This window comes from Ischnura elegans, chromosome 9 (genome assembly GCF_921293095.1).
Source record: "Ischnura elegans chromosome 9, ioIscEleg1.1, whole genome shotgun sequence".
NCBI classification, from domain to species: Eukaryota; Metazoa; Arthropoda; class Insecta; order Odonata; family Coenagrionidae; genus Ischnura; species Ischnura elegans.
In genome coordinates this window covers 50700190-50727815 of record NC_060254.1, presented here as the reverse complement: position 1 = coordinate 50727815, position 27626 = coordinate 50700190, and the positions used below count along the sequence as shown (strand labels likewise).

General features: G+C 38.2%; 1 long non-coding RNA gene across 2 annotated transcripts in view; it reads right to left on the bottom strand.

The window, feature by feature from the left end:
* LOC124165663 overlaps positions 1–27626 on the bottom strand; it is a 188607-nt gene that overhangs the window by 31676 nt on the left and 129305 nt on the right. The window contains exon 3 of one of the 2 annotated variants that reach the window (XR_006866280.1): positions 25523–25727. The exons of the other annotated variant lie outside the window; for it this stretch is intronic. This is a non-coding gene — a long non-coding RNA (uncharacterized LOC124165663). The remainder of the gene's footprint in view (positions 1–25522; positions 25728–27626) is intronic. 2 annotated transcript variants of the gene reach the window in all.

Genomic DNA, 27626 nt, shown 5'->3' with positions numbered 1-27626 from the left:
CGCAAGCTTCATATTAAAGCAATCACAGAATCTACAGCTAGAATCTTAATTTTAAAAGTTTCAACACATAGCTCGTCGCCTCTTTCATCATAACACGAGAAGGAAGCAGGTGCTGCCACAGACGATAAGGTAGAGGACACAAAGGAGAGGAAGTACAAAACATCTCTCTGGACACATCTTCGCTCTAACTTCATCTTCCAGACAGTCCTTTTCTTAACTCCCTGCAAAAGGCAATTTCTCCTCCCTTAACACCGCTCTCCTCTTCTTCGACGGATATCCGGAGACCAGAGGGAGGGTGAGCAAGGGACAACCGCTTCAGTAGGAATGGTAGGAGGACGAGGTGGACAGAGGAGGACGGTTGGTCGCTCGGGAAATTTCGGATTTTGTCTTCTATCTCTTGCTCTTCTCTTGATTCACTTCACCTCCAAATGCACAACCAACTCGAGTTCTTCCGAAATAAGAGGGTTGACGACGGAAAAGAACAGAGAGACCAAGTTGGAACCCGGGGTAGAGAAAGCAATTTTAGCAACAAAAAAAAGATTATATATCACGCTGCTTTTCGCACCAACATTCGCCCGGATTGGAATTCTATCGTTAGAAAAACAATAAGAACGACATTTTACTGATACTTGACATTTAACTTTAAACAATACATGATCAATACAGTATAACAAATGGCAAAGTAAATTTATACACGAAAGAATTTCCTATATTCATCACTCAAGTACATTTTATAAATTATCGTCACATTTTTGGTCCTGCGAAGTTCGTTAGGACCTATCAGCGGGTGCCAAATTTGACTAAGTTCATCTGTTGAATTATCATTTTGAAGTCCTTAATGAAATAGCGTACATTTATTATAATATCAATTAATTTTGATTTTATCGTATCGAGTAAAGTAGAATAAGATAAATTTAGTTGACATGAGCATGGATTTACAATTTATAATTCCCTAAAAATATGATGCAAATTTTGATTATATCTGAATATAAAAAAACTCTAGTATCAGATATTTGATCAAATTTTCAGCTTAAGAGAATTAGCACCTATATTAATGAAATATAATACACCTGACATCTATTATTTATAAATTGGAGAGGATTTTTTAAAGGAGTGACCTCGAAGAGCGGCTTAGGAAAGCAGCGAGAGTATTGGTTTTTAAATTTGGATGTGGAAATTTTCAGGGGATCAGATAACACACCACGTGTTGAAATAAAAAGGAGAAGAATAGGCAGAAGAAATAGGGAGAAGTGGATGTTGAAATAGTACGAAGGAAAAGAATTAATGGGCATACTTATTGACAGTGAAGGACAAATGGCGGCAGAAAAAAAAGTTTAGCGTAAGAATGCAAGAGATGAGCACGGTCAAGTGAGCACGAAGGACAAGATTGCCATATACATGTATGAAAGGACAGACGGAGGGATCATTAGATGGAGTAAATACTATTAAATGCAGAATAAATGGAATGCCGTTATACTAACGGCAGAATAATAATTTCGGGATTGAGGTTCCAACCCTGGGTAAATACAGCTTTAATGTAACTTTTATCTCTGTGATTACTAAATTCTTAGCAGCTTCTAATACTTATGTATAATATTTCTGCATCAAAATAATTGAGCAAATAAATTATTTAAAAATCATTATCCTACAATTAATCAGAGATTAAGGTATTCACGATAATTTCGAATGTTGAAAAATACCACAAAATATTGGTGGGAGACGTCGAACCTCGCGACTTCTGACCAAAGAGGAAGGGAGGTTGAAAAATCTAAAATATTTTAAATAATAAAATTTATTTTTTTATAAATTTATTTTTATAGGAAGATTCCATTATTTAAATAAAACATTTAAATAATGGAATCTTCTTGAGGGATAAATAGACAGTAGTTATGTAGAAAGAGTATTCCTTGAGGAATATCCAATGGTGTCTCCTGCATGCCCCATGAATATCCGAGAAGAGTTACTCCTTTCCAGAAACTATCTCGTAAAGTGAGGAAAAAGGTTTTTCAGCTGATTGCCTCGGTGACGTAACTAAACTGTAGCACTCTTGCATTACCAAGGCGGTTTGGTAAACGTGAATTTGGCAGCATTGTTTCTAATAAAATGCAGATCCACAAATCTCATACAGAAGTACTATTTTCGCAGCCCGATAAAATTTTACTGTGTCTTTGAGAAGCCCGTTACTCTCTAAATAGTAAGTTGAAAAGGCTACAAATTTTCCCATCTCTTTGATTATCTGGCGATTGATTCATTGTTAGTTCATTATTCTCATTCACTTCAAACCCACAACAACCATTTTTCTGCTGAAAATAGCACTTTGCAGGCTACTTTTATAGGAAAATTAAATTGATACGACGAGAAAATATTGCATTTCTTTGCGATGAAACGAATTTTACTGACAAATATCCAAAAGTTTCCATTAGTAGTTTTTGAATAGCCATGACAGCGAGGTTGAATTGCCAGTAACAGTTACGACAAGTCACAACTGCAGAAAACAAATGACAACCTCAGGTTTGAACCAAATGCATGTTTCGCAACCGAGAATACAGGAAAATAATATTTTCCTCTGCTCAATCGACGGAATTAAAGTTCGGAGGCCAAATTGAGGATTCAAAAAAAGTATAAGACCGTTTTCAGTGATGGGCGTAAGGAATACATCAGGCGGCATATTTCTCCCAGCACTAAAGTTTTTCATCGAATCAGTGTCAATGTACAAGTACTTGCCATATTGATTTATATACCGTTTCTGTCCTCACATTCTTGAAAAGTTAGGTAATCCTCGCTGTAACTGAATTATGTTATACCTTGGCGAAATACACCTAGCTTTGAAAGATGTCCGAATGAGATGGGATATTGAGCGACTCCCTGCAGTTAAGTCAGTGGTTTGGATGAAAAGAGGAGAGGAAAGACAGATTCAAGTTTGTTGGACATTCTCTGCTAGCCCATCGCCGCACGTTAAGAACGAGTTATTCCCCATGATGAGGTTACTCTCGCTGCCATAAAGCCAAAGTCGACCCGGTTTAACGAATATAACCCTCAATGATGGCCACCTTTTAAGACACTTTCACTCAGAGGAAGTCGGTAAAGTTCGTTGCGGATCGAATAAAACTTTTCAAACTCTTGATGGTAGTAATCAGAGCGGAAAGTATAGTAACTCCATACCTCTGTATAAGTCTGGTGGCACTTTGTTACGGCGTTAGTTTGGTGGAGTAATTTTACCCCAAAAGAAAAGTTTTCATTATTTGTTCTATGCTTTACATGCTTACTTTATTAGGAGTGTCTATTTAGAACTTTTTCTTAGAATGCCGTTATTTTCCCGAGTCAAAACTCTAAAAAGGTTTTTGAGAGAAATCGGATGGCAAAAGAATAATTTTAACTGCCATTGCCAACTAGAATCTCCAAAACATCCCCTAAATACTGATTAAGCGCAGCATTTTCCGCCCCCACAAACCCCGCACTCCCAAGAGCAAATCTTCATGCAGTGCCCGAAACGGAAGCTACGGAGAGCGGCAAAAGAGCGGCGAAATTCTCCCCTCGGACTTTTCCACAAATGCAATTACCTTCTGTCACCCGAGTTTGAGGGGCTCTATCATCTAAACGAGGTAATCAATTTCAATGCAACAAAAGGATATGAAAGAGAATTGATTTCTACGTTGGATCATTTGCTTATAAAAAATTCCTGCCTCACATTATTCCCTCTACTTAATTAAAAAAAAAAACCGTTTTTGGCACGCAAAATGAAGTTGCCCAATTTTGAGCGATAGGTAATCCCGTAGTTTCCGTTCCAATAACTTGGAAAATTTGATGTTAGAAAGCCTGATCTTTATTATCGACAATTTTCAATTTTCAGGAAACAAATTGTGCATACCACGAAAACTGATAGATTTGTTGTAAACAACGCCAATATTTGCTAATTTCGAAACCAATACATTGAAATTGATTGCCTCGTTTAGACGATTGAGCTCCTCATACTCGGGGGTTTTGCTTTTTTATGAGAGTTGCACTCACTACTCATTCCTTCTTTTCCCCTCATGCCCATATTCCCACTTGACTGAAGCAGCACCGCTGAAAGAGAGGATATGCCGCACACTGATCGGAGGAGTGGGTGCCGCACCCTTAACATCCCTTGCCATGCACCCTCCCGCACCTTCCTCTAGAAAAACATTACCATCCCATCCTCTCCTCATCATTCGCTTTTTGAGTTTTGCACAACTTTTTGATCAGGTACATATCCCATCGAACACTAAAAATTCAAAACTTCCACATTTCATTCCCTTGTGTATGCTCGATTTCACATGAAATTTAATAGGTAGAGCGCCCACAGATATTTACCACCGCGTGCTTTCAACTCTAGAAGATACCATTTTCTTTTCTGGAGACGAATTTCAAGTACTCTACTTATCGCAACTTATTATCTAACTTGAAAGTCGCGGACAGCCTTTTTCCGAAAGAGCTTTTTGCCTCCTCCTTGTGTCAGAGTCAACGCCATCAAACCTTCAATGTTATATTCTTTCATTTACATTTACTTGTTTTAAAATTACTGTCGATCATCCAAACAAAACTTTAATTTTCAAAATGTTAAATTTATTCTGTTGATTCAAAAGAGTTTTTTTTACAGTTGAAGCTAAGTTTGCTAAATCATAAATTTTAGAACCCAGCGATATGTATCGAGCGTTCTGCGATATTATCCTCTGGACTGATTCGGTCCGTAAGTTAAAAGTTGGGAATAGCTTATAGGTAGTCTAGTATTTCCCTAGCTCTAGCGTAGTTTTGACTCAAGAATGTCATATTTCGTTGGGCGGGAGGGGCGGTACTGCTAATATCAGCCCTAGGTGATTGAAACTAATGGGCGGAGTTTTTTTCGAGGGTGGGAGCAGGAGGAGTATAGCCCCCTAAACTTAAATGGTATTTGTCCGAAAAAAGTAACTATTTTAAGCAATGCCAAAATATTTTAGTCTCAGATAGAACTCAATATGCTGGTTTCAGAGGCTAATTTAGGAAAATGTCCCAATGAAACGTAAGGTCCTGGGGACCCCCCGATTCACTATTTCATGACCCCAAAACCCCCGGCACGATTGTCGGCCCCCCAACGTAAAACTCTAAACTCCGCATTTGCGGAATCATACTCTATGCCTTAATATCCACTCCTTACACAAGTAGTACAAAGTCTTACCCAGAACCTTTCTATCTGCTGCTAAAGCCTCACACAGTGTGTGTGTACGGCGATTTCTTCCAGCACAGAGTTCAATTACACCGAGTCGTACATCACGATCACGCAACAGCCATTTATTTCGCACATACTCCATACAACTTCACACTCTCACTACTGAGCAACGCCAGCCGACGTTATCCGCTCAGATATTTTATCCTACGGCCAGACATTCGAACGAATTTAGCTTTCCATTCGACGGGAAAAGCTCCTCTAATCCTCAATCCTGTGACATATAAAGCTTTAAAAAATACTGTAATCTCTTCTGGTAAATTAAAAGGCGTTTATCTTTAGTAAAAGTAGTCCTGGCCATTAATCCTTTAACAAATTACCCGCAGGAGAAAGGCGAATTAATTGGCTCGGCAGAGAATAATTGAAACCGATTACAAAAGTTAAAATATTGACTTTGATTCAAAAGCAAAAGATTTTACTTTTCTTTTACCTCATTATATGGATTAAAATAAGGTTTTCTTCTTACTTCCTTCCTATTTTCTAATGGAGTATCCATTCGGCAGTAGTCGAGTATAATTAACTTCAGAATAAAATACATCTGTGTTAAAATACTGAAGAGGTACCTCTTAGGTAAAAAGTCTGTAAAAAAGAGACTTCTCAATGGGCTCAGATCTGGATTATTACGCGGACTTAATGATACCCTCAGAACGAGGATCAATTCAAGCTAATCTCATTTTTTCCCTTATTTTCCAGATATTGTAAGCTTATAGTTGTTATGTTAATAATGAAATTTGATGTATAAAAGGGAGTCAATGTCAACTGAGATTCAAAGTTGCCATCTATATTTATGCTAATTAACCGTGGAACAAATGTAAAATTAAATTGTAGAAGAAAAATATGTTCGTGTCAAAATATGGACTACGATAAAAAAGAATATATCTCCATCGGTAGATGGTCAAAACTAACCTCATTTGTGCTTGTGTAAAATTTTACCACGACATCCATGCAGAGATAACTTTATATTATAAGCACGCGTGCCAAAACACTAGCGGCTTTCAACTTAACATACATAGTAAATAGAAAAGTATCTTGCTGCTTCGTCAAGCCCATTGACTTAAGCCACAATCATGCTCCCAAATGAAGAAAATGCATCTCAAAATAGAACAGCCATCCTTATGATGAGTCTAATCAATCCTTACCCATTGAATATAGATTAGAAAGTAATGAGGAAGTCCTAAGAAGAGTAGGAGAGAAGAGAAGCCCCATGAAACCCTTAATAAGAAGAATAAACAACCTTATAGGCCACATCTTAAGAAATGATGGCCTGATGAAGACGATCGTCAATGGACAAGTGGATGGCATCAACGGAAAAGGAATACCTCGAACAAATTACATGGAACAGATGAAGATGGATATGAAAGTGAAGAAATACGTAAGTACGATAAGATTATCTGATAGGAGAATTGAGTGGAGAGCTGTGTCAAATCCACCTTAGGATTGTTGACCAGTAATGATGATGATGATGATGACCCATAGAATCGCTTCAGCAACCTCTCTTTCACTCCCAAGCCTTGCAATGGGCAAAAATCCTCAATACATAGAATATAATTTTGGAAGCAGGAAAGCCAATGCCCGTACTCTTCACTGAATGCGAATCAACGGCTGCGGATCATGATAATGGAGCCCTGGTCTGAAAACATGCGAATGAGGTAGGGAAGGGAGGGCGATAGGTAACCGAAGGAGCGTGGATTTTTGAGAGGAGGGTGTAAGACGAGGTTTTAAGCAGCAGGTCAGAGAAAGAAATTTCAGGCACCTTTGGAGGAAAGAATGCACAGCGATAGAAGTGGAGATAGGAGGAGAAATGAAGTGAAAAGGGCGGAGTAGGTGGCTGAATATAAAATTAAAATAAAAGAACGCGGCAGGGTCCAGCCATTCTTAGCTGGAGGAGAAAACAGGACGGTTTCCAGAATTCTGACGGTAGGGGAAATTCTGAATTATACCGCCCAACTCCCCTCGATGGACGCAAAAATTTAGAAAATGTTTAGGAATAGTTTATTTTATGCCTTTTCACTTCCTATAATATTATCTAGGCGGGAAACATTTTTGACTCCATAAAACCTAAAATCATTAATCCACAGTTACACTCATAATTAGCAGTTACTTCCCGAGTTTGCTTGCCGCGCTTTTAAATACCAAGTATCAATTTTGCTCTAATATTTGCAATAGAAATTAAATAATAAATAAATCATGTAGGAATATATATTTGCCTTCAATAGAGCAAATCAAAAGAAAGTTACGCTAATTTTGCCTTGCAGAGTACTTTAAAACAAAATCTTTCAAACAGATTTATCATAAAATCCCATGCTATCAGAGCCCTCTTAATTTATCTCCAAATGCAGAATCTTGAATAGCCCGAACCGAAAAATATTACCGTTATGCTAAGTTATTCAGGGTTTCTTGAGGAGCAAACATTTGAGCAAGGGATTAAAAAAAAAAATTTACGTCACTCAATCAAATTATTCCATTGGTATATAAAGAGGACACTCAATAAGACTGTAACACAAACACATGGTCTTTGCTGGCAGTAATTGAATAGGTAAAAGGAAATCTTGCAAGTAAATCGTGAATATATCAAAGAAATGCAACGTAGAGATATTTTCTGCTCCAATAGAGCAGAAAAATGGAATCAGAAATGCTGCACTGGTCTAATGAAGTTAACTAGAGCTTACAAGTCCTACACGGACTTATCTCCTAACCAAAAGTGGGATACTTCAAGAAAATTCCATGAAAACCAGGGAAGTCTAATCCAGTAACCAAGCAAGTAGAAGTCAATTTTCTCAGAACTCAACAAGAGATGATTAACTAAACCTTGAGCGTCGTTTTCTTCCCCCTTTATTCCACTTGAGCTTACAGAACATGAGATAATCCATGTTCTTATGATGAACAAACATTACTTTTCTGCTGCAAGTATGTCTTTATTCATGATGCAAGTTAAGTGAGTAGGGCTGGGAATCTTACCAGGAGCGCAGAGTATAATACAGGCTAAGTTTAATACGAGAATGCGGAGAAGAATTTTTCTCAGATGCTGCAAAAAATATCCACCACTTACCACCCTACTATGCATTAATTTATCATGAGAAGAAAATAAATAATATATACTAGTTAAAGGCCTATCTTTCCTCATACTATAAAATAGTTACAAAATCAATCAAGTTAATCGCGTCGCTCGCTAGAACGATCGAACGTTCGATTCTATTTTTCTATCTGTATTGTTTTGTTCCCTTTGAATTTGCATTGAATTGCTTCTCGTTACTTTTAAGCGACATTTTATCTCTATTTTCTTGAGTTAAACCCTTATTAGTATTCCAGCATTATATGGGTACATTTATTTTAAGTAATAATTGCAGCCTTGTATGTAAGTCTATTAAAGATAAGGAACTAAAAAAAATACATAGTAGAGCGTCGGTAAATCTCCGGTCATACTGAATAAAGGGAGCAATAATACTTAACTACAGAAATGAAGCAAGCACATTCAAATTTTTATTATTTTTCACAGACTTTTCTCCGACCTAAAAGAAATACACTAAGCGGAAAATCGTTGGAAATCACAGAGGTTTTATCTAGGGACCCAAGTAAGTGCGAGACAGTTTTCCTAGAGCTAAAAAAGTGACTGGCAAACAAACTTATCGTTTTTGCCAATTCCTCCGATTCCAATCAAAATATTAGATAAAGAATTTTTATTTATGTAACTATGCACTACAAACTTGGTTTTATGGCGGTAGTAATTGTACACAAAATTTGCTTCACTCCTTCTACTGACCTTGAGCCTTCATTAGTCAATATCGAATCAGCACATCAATTTCTATTATTCGAGTTATGCCATACAAAAATAATTCCAGGTTATGTTAGAACAGATTTATGGATGCATCTGAGGAAACACTTAGTTTATTTCATTTTCGAAGTCGAGAGAAAAAATCATTTATCTACGAATTTAGAGATATAGCGAGATCTGAGGCAATTCGCCATACAGGATTTTACTTCTTTTAATTTAGCATAGGCACAATTAAATGATGTGTTGCATACGATTGAAAAACATTGTAACTTCCATAATTGCACTCCACTTACAACTCATGGAGTGAACCCCAGCATATCTCTGGATCCGATCTTCTAGCCACCTTGGGTATTCAATCTACAACAAATAAAATATTAATTTTTTTCAGTTGTCGAATACATGCAGGAGAGCCCACCTTGTTCCTTTCCTGGATCCGACACTGAGCGCGTGCCTACTAAATTACTTCCAGCCGAAGTAATTGAATAAATTAGGAAAGTAAGGTCAATGAATATTTGCTACCCTATTTATTATCAATTAAAAGTTCTAAATGAAACTTTGAATGCATACTCATTCGAGGATACGAGGAAAATATTTTTCACGACATCTTTTCACGTCCTCAATATCTTTTCTATTCTTGAGATCTTTTCATAGAGCAATGCGCAGGTGACTCATTAGAAAATATCTTAAACGGGTTAACGATTGCAAACTTTTTCTCATAAATTATATTTCAAATAGCCCCGCAGTAAATTACTTATTTTATTCAAATTCACCAATTTTTACTCGGTGAGATTGGTGATAGGAAGAAATGAACTTTGACGATATCATGCCTGTGGATATGAGCATTATCCTTTACCGTCATAAAATATCATTTTCAAAAGGGATTTATAAAGCCTTCTGCCAGAGACTGCAAAGGAAAATATTTTACTATACCCACGAATACGGATGTACAATTTTTCCTGCCCCCTTTAAGTTAAAAAGAATACTTCAAACTATGAAAATGCTCTGGTGTTTCAATACAATGGATATCAAGGTGAGTAGATAGTAAAGAGAACGATCTACCACAGCGATTAAACAGATACAAGATCAAAGAAAGGCCAATTGGTTGCCCTGGGGGAGAGTGTGGACTGGTCAGAATAGCTTCACTTCACGGCCTTGCCACATCAGAGGAGAGTATCAATTGTTATGGAGAGAGAGAGAGTATATAAAATGTAGAGGAGATGCTTTGAGCCTCCATTCGCCTCCATTCCGCTTCCCACAATCGACTGTATTTCATCACTATGTGACTTATCGGCTAAAAACTCGGAGATTGGTTTACGGGTAATATAATAACTGAAGGTGGCGAGGGATGTTCGCTCATCCATAATACCTTCTACTCGATTTTATCTACAAATGTATGACACGCAATCTTCAATAAAAACTGTCTCCATCATTTCCTATTTTCGCTCTATAAAGATTCTTCAGTTTCAATTCCTAGACTCTCGGTTGGTTCGCAAGCACCCGATTTTTTCTCTAAACGGAATCGTAAACTAAAACACTTAGTTCATAGAGATTTCGTTAAATCATTCGTCAAAATTTGACCCTTGACAATCCTATTTATTTTTTATTTTAACGAAAAAGTCTTTGCGCAGGATTACGCGATAAGGTACCGCGTAATTCCATCTTTTTAGGAGACTGATTTGCTGGCATTGCAGCTGACTCATTCAGTGACCTGAAAAAGCCAGTTGGAATGCTGGCAAAACGTAAATCTACAAAGATGAACAAACACGAAGCATCCAACCTCTAAGCTGAATAAAATCTTTGATTGATTTAGTAAATTTAACACAAATCCCTTAATGCATAATTTGTTTACGTAAGCATGATACTCCACGTTAAGTGGCCAACTGTAGTACAACATATCTCGCCATGAGAACTAATCTGTTCAATCTAATTATTTCACCAATGGCATCAAACATGAAAGGCGATGGTGCAGGATGTAGTGGTAAATAACGACTCATAAAATGGCACTCATAAAGGTACGCGTATGTTAACCTTCCGCCGGGCGCAATGGATCTGGCAGGAACAGTGCGATATTTTGCATTCCTCCGTGCCAATAGGCGGCATAGACCCTTGGAGCTTATTGCAGCTTTTAGTTTTTACTCGCTCTCCGTAGCCTTTCACTTTTCGCATTCATGCCGACTGGTCATTGGCGTATTATTCAGCATAAGAGGGATCGGGCTGGTGTGATGGCTAGAGCATTGGCTTCCCACTTCCGTGTACTCGGGTTCAAATCCCGGCGGTGCCAGAGAATTTTCAGAGATTGCCCGATCCCTACTTGAATGCTATACGGAGGATATTTCAAGCGCAACACTCCGTCAGTCGGATGGGACGATAAGCCGTGGCCCCCTTGGCGCCTTTCGTCAAGAGAGGGTAATGCCGACGCCGGGTTTCCACCAAATACCATACCATACATCATTCAGCATAAGTTAGCAAAATAATGGCGCAATAGAGTAAAAAATAAAGATTTTTACATAAATAAGATAGCAAAATAAAAAACTAATCATATGGAACACAATGCCAAAATACTTAACATGTAATAATACTTAGTAGCATAAACAGCACGTTAGATCGCATCTTGGTGGATCATTCCGGAGCCGTATGACGGCATATAAAGGGACATATGCATTGCACGAATTAAATCATGTAAATGTTCGGCTACACAAATAAAGGTGCTTTAAACTACAAAGGTGTACCACTGAACCATTCTAAGAGTTAATAACGTTTTTCACGTCCGTGTCTGTAAGGCACATTGCACCTGAACTCAGCAATTCCAATATTGCGCCTGACGAAAGGTTGAATGCGAAGTTGTACTGTATTGGGATGTGGAATTGTAAATTCTGTTCCCTTCCCTCTAATAATCAAGAATTCTTCCTGGACTGCATGAGACAAGTGACGAAGTCACGCGCACGGGGGCAAAGTTGAATACACCAAAGGATCAAGTTCACCATGAAAAAGTATTTAAAGTCAAATATTTTTCTCGTGAATTTTTATTAATGAGTCGACTCATCATTAATTATAAATGCATGAAAGTATAGAGCCAGATCGGGATCTATACTATAAGATGCTGGAATTGAAATAGTGTATTAAACATTTTCACGTTCAGAAGGTTTTATGAAGTGTTATGTCCTTGACACAAAACTGAGATCTAAAGACGAAATTTAGATATTAGAACCAGCTTCTAGAAACGTGCAAATCTGTTTTGTACTTAGCTGATGCGTTTTGCGCTGCAAATATACGTGGGAATAAAAAAGATCGGCCGCTGCCGACCACAAAAAAGTCGCATGCCAGACTCGTAACACTTTGCAGATTAAAAAAATAAACAACGGGAATGGAGAAAATATATTCGACGGGAAAGATAGAGCAGAGAATAAGGCAAAATATAAGCCCTTTCTCCGTAGTTTCAAGAAAAACCGTGTACAAAAGAAAACAATGCGAGAGTAGTCGACGCCGCGCCGGTCTGATTTCCTTGCAATCTTTCGGACGGCGAACAGGAAATGACAACTATTTCGTAAGAAGAAGCCAATTTAAGGAAAAAAGAAGAAACGCTGGTGAAAAAAATAGCTACTGCACTCTCTTGAGAAAGTTTTTGGCCGAGAGTGCAAACGAGGGAAGCGGAAATGAAATGAGAAGTCGAGTAAGTGAGTTTGCGAGAGTCACATAAATCTTTATCTCCGTGACAGTTCTTCTATCTGGCCCCGCAAAGCAAGGGCATGAAAATACGTGAGTAAGGGGCGATGTGTGGCCATGGTTATCTTGGCCGACGAGGATAACACATTCCAAGCGTCGTATTCTTGCGAAGGCTATCTATGTGTTTAGGTATTCCTTACGTATCTATTGCAGAAAAATTTCTCGGGTTTTACACCGGTTGAGGTTCTCCATGTCTCCCGACGTTTCGAGCAACGACTTGCTGTTCATCCTCAGGGGATCTTCTGCATCTCAGAAGATCCCCCGAGGATAAGGAGTGGTGTTTGTCGATGGTAGACTAGCCGGAGTAGAGGGGTGATTCTAAAATTTAAAAAAAAGTCTACAGCAATAGCGTTTTGCTTTTTAAATGCCATGGTTTGAGGTATTACTCGATGGCACTCTTTCATGAATATCAGGAAAGAATAAAATGTTTCTAGTTCCACAATAATCTATCTAACCCTTGCGATTGGTTTCAATACAGTGTACCTAAGCCGAAATATGATGCACTGTATGAATCATTACAAATGAATAAATTATTGTGGCACTAGCGAACTTTTATTCTTTCTTGATAGTTTTTTTTTTAGGCAAAGGCGATTAAGCAAAAGTATTAACAGAAGGAACTGATACAATTACCACCGCCACTGGTTAGCAATCCTAAGATAATGTCCAGTCATGTTACTTTTTCAATTCCCGCCTCAAGTGCTGAGAGGCCAACATTTCGTCACCGGTTCTGGAGAACTCCTTTATGCTAATAATTTGTCTTCATTGCAAACGAAATTAAATATCACCAGGGGTTTGGTAGGAATTGAGTGTTGGGGTGGGGCATTCCGGAAATTACTTATTTATTGGAAGTACTGCTAGCAAGGAATGTTATTACGAAAAGAGCGGGTGGGAAAGTGGAGTAAAAAGGAAGGAAGTATTTCTTAGGATCGGAACTTGCCATTTAAGGCATTAAATAGATTTATAAATTAAATGAAGGAAACATCAGAAATATTCCTACGAGAGGTTGGTGGGACCAATGATAGGGCAGACATTACTTCAGAGCGAGAAGAATTGCGGAGGTGAGGAACACGGTGTTTTGTCCTTTGCCTCTGTTCAAATTTTCATCGTCCTTTCTAATCTCCTATCGGCCTCCCCAAATAATCGGGTTGTTACACTTTTCTCTTTGGGTAGGAGTTTTACATTCCTCATGTCAATGCTGTGACCCAATAAGGCGTGTTCTATGAAAGCTGAGGACGTTACTAATCACGCCGATAGGCTTGTAGTGAATTGTTTCCATTCTGCGTTTTCGATGCAGAAATAAGCGATGATCCCCGACTCTGGCCGAGCAATTGGTAATATGTAGCCAACCACGGCTACGATTGAAAACGAATCATCAAGTACAGTCATACTTGCCCGACTACCGAAAACTCTTGCCTCACTTTTCACATCTACTCTTAGCAAGCATAGTAGTGTCATATCTGAGTTAAGCAAATGCCCTCTGTCTGTAAAAAAAGCAAGACACCCGAGTTTGGGGAGCTTTAGTGTGTAAACGAAGCAATCAATTTCAATGCATCAAAAAGAATATGTAAGAGAATTTTTTATCTACGTTGCATCATATAATTTAAAACTCTTCTGATCCGTAGTATTTCCTGTACTTAATATTGCCTCAAAAAGTACCCGTTTTTGGGCGTAAAATTAAGTTGCCCAACTTTGAACCCTTGATATTCCCGTAGTTTTCTTTCCATTAACTTGCAATTTTGATATAAGAAAGCCAGAGCTAGTATTAAGAGTTTTCGGCAAAAAGATTGTTGATACCACAAAAATTAATTGATTTGTTGTAAACAACGCCAATATCTGCTAACTTCGAAACCAATGGGTCAATTGAAAATAAACCGGTACTATTGTGTCCCGTAGAATATAAGGAACTCTGGTACGTAGTTCACATACGTTAAATGTCAGAAGTATATTCAATATTGTTTGACATTTATTATTGCTTTGAGCCCCAGTTGTCACCCTTCCCTGGATCCTTTAATGCTCGCCAGCTCATTCAAGAGACTGCTTCGAAAAGCCATCTACTGAATCTTTTTTTATATCATTTTTATAGTTTTTTTACAGGATATATTTGTTAAAGCTGCTGATTCTGAGGTTTCTATTCCATATAAAGGCTGTTTTCGAATGGTTAAATAAAAAAATTAATATAATCGTGGCCCAAACAATACCAAAACAAAGAGATTGCATTGCATACCATCGGTGAAGGGATTTCTACCCTTTCACTTTCATTTTCGTCATTTCCCTTCAAAAAGAATATGGAAAAATACCCCGTGGGCAAGGAAGGAATCAGGTGCTGGTTAAAGGGTAAAAATGCACGATTGAGGGGTTGAAGTAGGGGCGGGCTTGTGGACTGACAAGATGTGGAGGAAAGTCTGCATATGGAAGCGAAAGTGTTCGTTGGGCCGTGAGCGAGGGCGGAATTTTCGTCCAACATCCGGAATAACGGAGGAAAAGAGTGGAGTGGGAAGAGAGGGATAAAAAAGAAAGGGATGTTATGGTCATCAGAGTTACTGGCATCGCAATGATAGACTTGCTCCGAAACCAGGACGCCTTTATACAAAAAAAAAGCTCTTAAAAGCCGTTTTACACGAGGTCATTGCGCAGGTTAGCACTGCAATCATTTCTCAATCTTGAGTGCAGTAATTATTGCGCAGACGAATTGGATACCGCTACACACAGTACTCGCAATCAAACATTATTTTAAGAAAATTTGTCATCCGTTGAGTGCGCCAGTGGCGAGTTACTTATTAGAACAAGAGCAACAATTCAGTGCGCAGTGATCTTACATACTGGTGTGTTTCGTGTAAACATCTGGTATACCATTAATTCGAGTAATACTGAGTGATACCGAATGGGTCACACATATCTTCACTCAGCTTCTTTTGAATATGACTACTGTGACATCCATCGAATAAAAATTCTTAAAAATGCGAGAATGCGAGCTCGGAATTAGAGCAGGGGCTACTTTGTCGTCACGGATCCACGCATTCTCGCACGTGTTCTAGCAATTGACTGCTTTACACGACGCCTCAACGCATTGTAGCATGTATTTTAGCAATTCACCGCTTTACCCGACGCAATTTGGCTTGCGCCTTCGTTCATGCGTCAGATTGCGCAATGACGTGCCCAGTGTAAAACGGCCTTAAAACAAGGAAAAAATATGGTCTAACAATCATCCCAAACATCGCTGGAAAAATGGAAACAATTAGTTTCATGATAAATCCACTTAATTATTTAGATATAATTTAAGACATCATCCTTCTATGATTACGGAGAAAAATCGAACGAAAAGTGAATACTTTATAGATAAAAATGATTATAGCATGAGGACTATCTGCGAACATGTCACTCGTTCCATGAATAACATAATGATCAATGAAGTGATTTCTCATGCGTAAAAACAGTTCCGCTTTCTTTCAATTAATACTGTCGAAAGCCAGAAAATACGACATAAATTGCACATCATAAAGTATATGATGATGAAGAAATTACAGCTAGCAGTTAGTGTTCCGTAGTAAATTAGTTGAATGAATTTCTTAGATAAGGAACATGACAGATAACGGTCATATTGAATGTGATACTGGTCTTAGGGTAACAAAGTAGACAGAGATGGCAATAGGACGAAGAGGCTTGGAAAACTGCTTTCTGTACTCGTCGTAACCGAAATGGCAATGACAGAATTTGGATGGGGCTAGAAATGGAAACAAATTAAAACGGAAACGGGCAGAAAAAAGTATGAAATAAATATTTCGTAAGACAAAAATTAAAATTGATAAGTTACTTAAATAAAATAACCTTCTTTAATGGATATCTTTGCGTTCCACGGCAAAAAATTCAGTGAGTATTAAAAATTTGCGTGGTTGCATAATTCAATATTCTCTCAAAATAAGTCTGAAGGTCAGGCGAGATATTCGATCCGAAAGTTAATTGGATAAAAGAGACGAGTTTATAAGATTAATAGATAAAATGGGTATCAACCCAGGGTGTTTCAGAAGGAACCTGCAATACTTCAGGAGGTGTTTGTGGAGGCGATTTTAAGCATTTCTTATCCATAAACACGGAGTCACAACTCCATAGTTACTGACCTATGGCAACGCAAAACTTTTTTTTTGGATGCACTTTGCATTAACCATGAAAACGGTTTTCCTTGGGTATCTAACCTTTAAGACATTTTATTTAATAGTCTTGATTTTTAATAACATTAGATAATCAATGTTGGACGATTGTGTGCGATAATGATTGTCTGAAACAATCGATTTTTGAGCTTAATGAAACGAGAGCTTTGTGCGAGTAACAACAATACGAGTGTGCAATATCGCCCATTTTGATATTAAGAGAAGAGTCCTGAAACACCATGAATATGTATTTTTGTATTTTATAACCATGTAAAATTTAAATAAATGCCTTTGTATATGCGTTGGTGAGTGCCTGTGCCGAAGGACTTGACAGTGAATGTGGTGGGTGAATGTTTGTAAACAAGCGCAAGTGGTGCGGGAAATTCCAGGGAATGAGTGAAATGTTTGCGTTACAAAAAAGCCTATTGAGGGAAATTCAACCCACATGCTGTACAAGTGGAGTGTTTTGAGATGGAAAATGTTTTTACGGTGCATGCACGGGGGCACGAGTTTTAAGATTTCATGATGTTTTCATTGCATATCTGCCACGAGGGCAGGAAATAGCAACAAACGCTTTTGAAACTTCCAGATACCGGAAATAGTGACGAGGCCAATTACTGTGGAGTTGATAGAGAGAAAGGTTCTTGGAAACCGAGGAAACTTCTAGAACAATAACAACACCCTTATTTTGCTAAAAAAAGGCAGGGATTACCGTAGTGGGGTCAATCTTAACCAGTCATTCACTCGGAATCAATCATAGAGAACGAATAAAATCGATTCGGGCTTCAGATGGGGGAATTTCGATATAGCCATGATAAAAACTACAAATGGTAATTTACACACTTTAATACAAAATTCGGTTAAGGTGCGTTTGGTGGGGACATGGAGCAGGTAGTCCGAAGATGGGCGTGGTACACCCTCCGTAGGGTCCTTAATCCTCAACCCTTTCCTCGACGCGTTCGCCCTCGCTGGCCCGTGTCTTGGACCCTCCCAGGGGGGGGCCTCCCTCCCGAAAAGTGACCGCTATGACTGCAATTTGGAAATCAATCAATCAATCCAATAATCAAAAAATGACTGTTTGCATAGTACTCCTGTCAATCGTGCGATCAAGTACGTCTTTGAAGCGTGATTCTGCGATGAAAAATAACGATTTTGTTAACTTTGCTAAACACGTGGCTGTGGACCACCGGAAAATGGCAACAGCGCTTTGGAATGGGCAAAGTAGCGGGCTGTTTGAATGAGTTACGAGCTTGATTTTGCCATCTGGTACCGCTCATTTGCACGCCAAGGCTTCAGTTAATTAACCTTCAGTTCCACATAGTCTCCGATTAGATAACCTGCGTCGAGATAAAGGGTCAATTATTCCCTAAGACGGATATTGAAGGGTTAAAGCAGTCGAACTGCTTCAAAACGTCATAAAACACCCGAAAGGTGGATAGGTTGTGTGAGTTTTAGACGGTGATTGCGAGTCCCTTTACGTATTTTCTCCAGAGAAATGAAATTAAATTGCGGCAAAGTTCTTTGTATATAAGGAATCTTAACTGCTGACAAAAATACACCCCATTAATGATCATTCATTCAAAGAGGCGCTGCCAGGTACGGTAAAATTCTTTACTTCTTGTTAATCTTGTTAGTGTTAATACCTCATCGATAAACTCGAATGGAAATCTCTATAAGACCGCAGACTGAAAAATAAACTTAGCCTAATTGATAAATTCAAGAGACATGTATTTTCTGGCGAAGGTAGACATATCTTACCAACGCCAGCATACCACGTAGATCGAATCATAAAAAAAATATATGAGAGATAGACTGTGGAACAGATAGATTCAGAATTTTTTCCACAAATTATAAGAGACTGTACAGACAGCATTAGAACTCACAAATAGATTACATGAGTTATATTGTAGCTTATAACTTACTTAAACATTAATGCATGTTTCTAAATTTTCACGACGGCTCATAATGCTTGAAAAATGCTTGACAAATTTATATTGATAAAAGAAGACTATAATGAACAATGTAAAACAATTGACCCAGTATAATTTGATTTTATTACCTTTTCTAAAAACTTACTGAATGGCCGTCGTATCTCACTTTGTCGTCGCCCTTTCCTAGTATTTTTTTTACAAAACCCAATTTACTTAATACCTGTTATTTCCCGAATATATGTTATTCCACGATAGATGATTTTTGAGGTTTCACATGATCTGCGCTTCCTGAATCCATGTTGACCTCTCATTAAAGTTTTGCGCGTCTAGGTGTTTAATTAATAAGCTGAATACGGTGTGTTCATCTACATCTACATAATAACCTGCGAGCCCCCTCAAGGCTGTTTGGCAGGGGGTGATAAATCACCAGCATGCAGCACGCATTAAGTTTTACAAAGGTTAGTAGGTTACACTAAAAGTCATTTAATCTACTTATGCGTCTATCGCTACCGTTATAATTTCTTATTGATCGTGGAAAAAATCGATCGTTTTGCCTTCAACTTCCCGGAAATAAGACCATGATGCTCTTGAGTTATTCCGTAACTGCTCTACTAGTGTTTTTCTTTTAAAATTCGTGAATGCATTCCTGAACGCTTCCTTCGTGGCGGCTTGGGACAACTATATTGTTCATTTATTAACTCAACGATTCAAGATTCAACCCTGGTCTCTGTTACGGTTACCGCTTGGCTGACGATTGAATTCTTTACAGCAATAAATACTCCACCTCCATCTCGATTCCTCCAGCTAGATTTTTATTCGATCGAAATCTTACCAAGATCCGGGCAACATTGGTTAGTATCAATGTACAGTATTGATACTATTGTACTGTTCCGATTAATGCTCAGAATTTCGGCAAAGACGGATTAAGTTCATTGTATGAATTGCTGTCTCATATGGCCATGGAAAAATTATGTTTGTTTTCGAGTTATCCTTTAGACTAGTTTAGCTAATTGTTTGCTACCTGCTCGAAACCCAAGGTAGTCTTGACCGACTTTCATTAGGCTGAGAGTCCAGATCGGAATTTCCGACATCGCCTTCATTCCTGCTACCCTCCATGTATAATGCAAATTGCACTACATTTTGGATGGTCATTAATGGGGTGCATTTTTTTTAGCGCTTTAGAGTCCATATCTACAAAAAACTTTGCTGCAATGGCTGAAAGAGGACTGAGTAGTATATGTGAGCATTTATGTGTGACAAATTCAAAGAATACCTGTCAGTGCGATATTTAACGTATTCTTAAAAAATTTCTTTCCTTTCTCTGGGGAGAATATATAAAGGGCCTCGCAATCACCGTCTAAAACTCACGCAGCCTTACCACCTCTAGGGTGTTTGGCATGTGACAATTATTTGCTATAGCGTTATTATTACAGCGCTATTTACCTGTACCTCTCTTACGAATAATCAGAAAGCCTAAGGGCTAAAATAATGGCCATATTTCCCCATTATTTTTCGTTTGAATTCATTCGATGCCCCCAGAAGAGTTTCCTTTGTATCATTTTTCGATTTTAATAATTGTCCCGCATTTATTTTATTTTCACACAAGAAAGATCTACACGTGTCTTTTTCATTTTTGCGAGAGAAATTAGCTACTTCTCCCTCATTAGACTCCATGTAGAATACGCTGTCAGTGTTTGGGATCCTCGTGAAATAGGCTTAAAAAAGAGTTAGAACGCGTGCAAAGAGGAGCTACCAGGTTCGTAAAAAATCATTACGATAGTCTTGGGTGACTGTTGCATACTTCACATACGATGTGGATACGGAAAAGAATGGAGAAGGTAAGATGGACGGAGAGTAAAAGGAACAACGAAGTGCTGGATATGGTTGGCGAGGAGAGACAGCTTTTAGATGAGGTACGGAGGTGTCAGAATGTATGGATGGAGCGAATACTTAGCGGGGATGTTGAAAATTGTGTTAGAAGGTAGAATGCTAGGGAAACGAGGAGGGAAGGAAAAGAAAAGGATTTTTAGATAGATTAAACGGGAGTAAGCCATACAGTGAATTCAAGAAGGTACCGCTCGACGGAAAGTGAGGCTTCCAAATCACTTCTTTAGTACTCCAGAAAAGGTAATAAAATCAAATTATACTGGGTCAATTGTTTTACATTGTTCATTATAGTCTTCTTTTATCAATATAAATTTGTCAAGCATTTTTCAAGCATTATGAGCCGTCGTGAAAATTTAGAAACATGCATTAATGTTTAAGTAAGTTATAAGCTACAATATAACTCATGTAATCTATTTGTGAGTTCTAATGCTGTCTGTACAGTCTCTTATAATTTGTGGAAAAAATTCTGAATCTATCTGTTCCACAGTCTATCTCTCATATATTTTTTTTATGATTCGATCTACGTGGTATGCTGGCGTTGGTAAGATATGTCTACCTTCGCCAGAAAATACATGTCTCTTGAATTTATCAATTAGGCTAAGTTTATTTTTCAGTCTGCGGTCTTATAGAGATTTCCATTCGAGTTTATCGATGAGGTATTAACACTAACAAGATTAACAAGAAGTAAAGAATTTTACCGTACCTGGCAGCGCCTCTTTGAATGAATGATCATTAATGGGGTGTATTTTTGTCAGCAGTTAAGATTCCTTATATACAAAGAACTTTGCCGCAATTTAATTTCATTTCTCTGGAGAAAATACGTAAAGGGACTCGCAATCACCGTCTAAAACTCACACAACCTATCCACCTTTCGGGTGTTTTATGACGTTTTGAAGCAGTTCGACTGCTTTAACCCTTCAATATCCGTCTTAGGGAATAATTGACCCTTTATCTCGACGCAGGTTATCTAATCGGAGACTATGTGGAACTGAAGGTTAATTAACTGAAGCCTTGGCGTGCAAATGAGCGGTACCAGATGGCAAAATCAAGCTCGTAACTCATTCAAACAGCCCGCTACTTTGCCCATTCCAAAGCGCTGTTGCCATTTTCCGATATCGAGATTCGAGTGATCAGGGTTCTAATTTTGATCATATGACTCTTCTAAAATGCTTTAAAAACTTAAAATTCACTACTTATAAAATTTACCGGGGCAAGGTCTCCGGTTTGGGCCCCCCCAATATTTTTTGTAAGTCGGCACCCCTGTGTATATATACACACGTATCTGAGTTAAAGTTTAAGTTCTGAAGAAAAACAATTTCTTGATGATATTTAAGAACGTAAAATTTACTTTCCCGTCTCCTGACAGCAATTACGGAGCTAATATTTAACTCATAAAAAGTTAACTACTTTCTACTATGAAAGGAAATTGATAAATTGTCTCATTATCATATTTCTGAAACACTCTCATGGTTAAAGTCTTAGCCTGTTAAAGATGGACGCAAGAATCGCGTTCCGATAACTCTTTAACCAGTAATTTGGGAAATTTTCAGTACCCATTCGTAGTTGTTATATATTTTCATTGGTAATGGTTGAGCGAAAAATCCACAGAGAAAAATCATTCGTCTTGACCAGGAATGATTTATATTCTTAGTGGATTTTTCGCGGTGACTTCGTATTCTTAAATTAGGTAATAGTTGGAATAACCCATATTGAAAAATTGACTAATTTGCCTGGAAAAAGGTTTTCTGGAAATAGCTCACCACTTAGGATCAACCAGTCGTCCACACCACTGGAGAAATCGATCAAGTCGGAATTATTTTCCCCATACGGGGTTAACATCCCCCATTATCACCTGATCCTCCACTTCTCCTAATCTTTTTCTTAGTGAGGAAATCAGTTACCCCCATTTCAGTTCACTATCCTCCGTTGAACCCATTGAATTGTCGCAGACGACTCGCATCCCATCATTTTAGACCACATGAACATTTGCGAAAGAGGTCCTCTCTTGGGTCATTCTGTGACCACTCGTCTCACTCCACCCCCTGTCCATTTGTTCCTTTGATTGCGCCGTTAAGATGCCCACACCGAAGGGAGACATAAAGGAAACGATCGCCAGTGTCCAAAAAAAGAGAAGCCCGAAAGCGAATGGAAACATAAAAAACGCGCTCAATGTCCCTTTCACTTAAAGGCTTTAAGTCTTCCCCTTCTTCCCTCTCCCCCCTCCTTATCTCCATCTACTTCCCCTCCACCCGTTTTCTCTTCCTTACTATCTCTTTTCCCTTCCCTTTCATCCAACTCCATCCACAGTTATCAGTAGATCTCAATCCATCTTCTAGAAGAACCACCGTGTCAATGCGATAAATGAGAGCTCTTAATACAATATTTTGTACAATTTTTGTGAAAAAGATAATATGGAAACATTGTCTATCTTATTCCATAATATATAATTTAAAATATTTTTGATCGAATTATAAACACTAATTTTTTCAAATATAGCAGGAAAATTTAAAATGTACGTAGCTTAATAGGAAAGGCATTTGCGATTTCAATCAAAATGAAACTTTCTATAATCAGATGTGCGATATTTGAAATCCTTCAAGTTTACCACACTCTTCCTCCCCTTGAATTTCCCTTACTTTCTCCCACACTTCTTTCCATAGCCTCCTGTTCCCATTCATTCCTACACACTTACCACTAGCCCTGTATCCATCTTGCATTATTTCCATACAGAAAATCCTCTGCGTCTGCTTTACCTCTGGCAAGCCCCTCATATACAATATTGCGACTTCATCCTCTACGAACTTCCGTTTTTTTAAATTATCTCAACCTTTGTTTTTTTGCTCTTAGCTCCTGAGGATGGATATCACCAACCTCTTTAATCTAGATTTTTTGACAAACCAGATCTCTCGAAACAAATAAAAAATAAAGATAGTAAGATCCTTTCTATTGGCGTGGAAGTTTTCAACAGTTATGGAAAATGATGATATGAAACAGTTATGCACTCTTTTCCTATAAAACATTTCCCATTGTTTCTCGATGTTTCAAATCACTCCTGCATCTAATGTTGCGGTTATTGACTTTATAACTCAGAAAAATAAATTCGAATACCTTTTTTTAGACTATAGTTCTGATTTTTCGCATTATTTTTAGTAAAGTCACTGGCAGATAATTGCTGAATATAGAGGATAGAATGTTCTTGACATATTACGATGTGGGCTGTAAGAGAAAAATTATTATGGTTCAAAACTAGTAACAATAACTGATTTAAACAAATATGCACTCCATAATTTTCCATAATTTCGGGCCCGCAATGGAAGAAGGCGCACTATGAAACGAGGCTTTTCCTGCACCATGAATTTAGCATATTCCCAGATTAAAAGAATTTATTGTCTGAGAACAGCTGGTCCAGTAATACATTTTACCTTTCCTCATAGTAATTCCCATCCGCTAATTGTTCTACTCAACATAGGGGGTCGATGCAGGCTACTTAGATGCACACAATGATCCAAGGGAGTCTCCATAGTGGAGCTCCTTCCCGTTCAGCTTCCTTCCGGCCGCAAGGACTTAGCGGACCATTTGACGCGAAACCACAGGGACGAGGGACGAGGTGATGAGCGTAGGGTGGATTGGTGGAAGGAGTACCGTTAAACACCTCTCTTGAGCGAGTCAAATTATCCGAGAAAGAGCAGAGGGAGGGCGAAAGAGGGTTTTGGAGGCCAAGGCCTCGACTGGGTGCTTTTCCATGACTCCTTCTCAGCACCACCACCTACACTTTGGATGGGGACTATCGGAGAATCAATCTCACCCCCTGCCATCCACCATTATATCCACACCCCGGCCCTTACCCACCATTCGTCAGTCAATGGGCCTATATTCATCCAAAGCCTATGAAACATTTCCCTCCCCATGTGACACTTTTTTCTTCACGGATACATCGTACAAAAATGAAAGTGTTTAACATGGTCTTTATTATTTTCGTAAAATAGATTCCATACACGATTGAAATATTTCATTTAAAATACAGTCACGAAGCAATTATTCTTGACATAAAGTAGTGCAACAATACTGAATGCATTACTTAGAGCAATGAGGAAGTGCATTTCTATGAAAGTGCATTTTTTGGCGAAAAGAACATTAAAAAAAGGTACATGAAAAAACAAATTCACCGCGGAAAAATGCTATTTTCGAACTCAACATTGGATACTATTTTCCCAAATCTATTCCCTGAGAGGGTTAAAAAGGTCATATGAAGAGGAACGCAATAGGATGCGGATTTTAATCAAGGGGATTTTCGGAGTATGGGATGTAATTGAAGGATATTTTTCTCTAATTTGTTGAGAGCCTACAAACAATCTGAGCTTAAGATGAAGTCCTTCAGATTTCGTGCTACCAATTGAGCCAAAATTATAAGCTGAAACAGAGATTGGACAGAACAGAAACAGAGACAAAATACAATGAAAAAATTAAATCTTTTCGGGTCTTTCACCTATTAATAATATACAGGTAAACGTTAGGCGTATTCTGATACTTTTCTATGTTTAATAATTTAATAAATAGAGGACATTAAAGGAATTATGAAACGATTAAGAAAAGACATCAATAGAACTTAGAGAAAGCCAGAGAAATATCCATTACAACATTACCTACACCGAAAAACCTATGCCTTAAATGGCTCATATATCATGATTAGCATATGCCCAACAATTTCAGCATATACCCATAGTGCAATACCCAAGTCGCGAGTGATAAACACTTATTCATACCGAACTCAATAAATACCAGGCACGTATCAAATTTGTAGAAATGGAGCAAAATTCTATGCTTCAGTTTACTATTCACTTACCGACGACCTGTAGGTATCCCACCTGGCTGATTATGTTATCGGTTTTGACATGGCACATGTAGTACCCCCTGTTCTCCTGCTGCACTGCAGTCACGTGGAGCAGCCACGTCTTCTGGTTGTTACTGGAGACGCTGAACCACGGCAAACGGGTAATCACGGGCTTATGGATCGTTAAGTTCATCTGATGGCCAATGTGGATCCATGCCTGACAAAAGGCATTAAGAAGGGTTTGAGTAAAGATCACGATTTTAAAGGGAAGTTGACACAAAAATATTTCATTTAATTAAATTTTGATATAACACATAATTGAAGTCGAATCGTGATGGGAGTATTTTTGATCAATTTTTGATCAATATATTACAGCAAATTAAAATGTATGAAAAAATAGTAATTAGCCTCGATTTTAACTGCCAATACTAATAGGCTATCAGATAAACTATAATATCAAGCTCGTTCAATTGTATTAGGCTCAACTAAATGGAAGTTAATACTCGAAAATGAAAAGGAGATAATATCAAGACTTGATAATGACCTCTATGGTTCGAAACATGTCGTACGGGCAAAATAAATTAGTGGAAATCAACGAAGTCTCCTTTTCATTTTTGCGTATAATACCAAGTATAATTTAAAAAAAAACCATCATCACTTCACCCATATATTTTGACCTACGCAGCTAGGAAACTCTATGAACAGAAACCTGTTTTAACTTCCATATACCCTCAAATGAAGGGCATTTATCTAAGTCTCCGGTTAACAAAAGTCTCTGCCGACCTACCTCTTATGGAGAAAGTGATTCCGAGTAGGTATACGGTTCAACTGTCTGTAGCGAGGTGTGCTAAACTGAAACGGCGTGAAATCTTCGTTAACACATGCAGATCACAGACTCCTTCAGGGACTGGTGAGCCGTTACAAAAACGTTGGTACTTAAGCAAAACTTTGGATTCTAATACATTTAACTAGGAAGGTTGGCTATTCCATTGAGGAAAAATTGTACAATAACTGAATAATTGAAATAGCTATGTATTCCCAACTGGTGGCATTAATTTTATAAGCATCATCTCAACAAAAAATAAATGGTTCAATTATGGACTAGAGGTTGCATTCGAAGCTTCATAGTAAATACAAAAGTATCGTTTAAATCCGCATGGAATCCAATTGGTAAATCCAAGTCAAAATTGGTGATTTCTGTTCATCCATGTAATCTTATATTCGTCTAATTCAGCAACTAAAAAATAAAAATCCATGGATACTTCTGCACAAGTTTTAGATAAAATATTCTCACCGTAACACCATCCCAACTCACAATCGCATAACTCTATCCTTTTCCTTTCCCTCGACAAACGAAACCGAGGATCCTACGATGTAGCGGAAATTGAGTTCTTCCCTCAAAGTATGACTGTGATGTGTGGTAGAGAAGAGATATCTGAGGTTGGGAGGAGTAAGGGTGGAGGAAGTGGAGGAGGTTGTGTGATCCACCCCCTAAGTGGTCCAACGGGAGGAAGGCTCGCAAGCGCGCAGGAGGAGAAGGAAGAAAAATGATAACGAGGTGGGAGTTTGTGCGGGAACCTTTGCTCTTTTCTCACCTCGACGTCATCTCTCGCCCCTTTTTCCTCCACCCAATACGCCCCCCTCATTATATCGGTCCACCATCTCAAACACTTCTCATAGTCCTAAATTTCGCTCGCGCAGGGGAAGTGAATGATTCAAACTTATATGCAAGAAGATGTAATGATACGGGGTGCGTTCCGTTCAGTGATCGTTTACACCCTTCGTTCACAGGCACCAATCGGAGTTGCTCAATAAGATTGACAGCATACAGTGCAGTCAGCTGATGGATCTAAATTACTTTAAGGCAATCTTTCAAATCAGGACGAGAGGTTACTGATATATGGAGTTTATACAGAGTCATAATTACTGCCTAAAAAGATAAAATTCAGCCATGATAACTGCAGAAGTTTATTTTTTTTAATAAATTCATAAGTTAAACTACGTCATCCCTATAATGATGAGTTACAGTACAAATTGTAATAGTTGAAATTCCATGCAACTACGATGGATCATCTTATATTCAAGGTAAAATTCAATTCCATTGATTTTGTCCTTA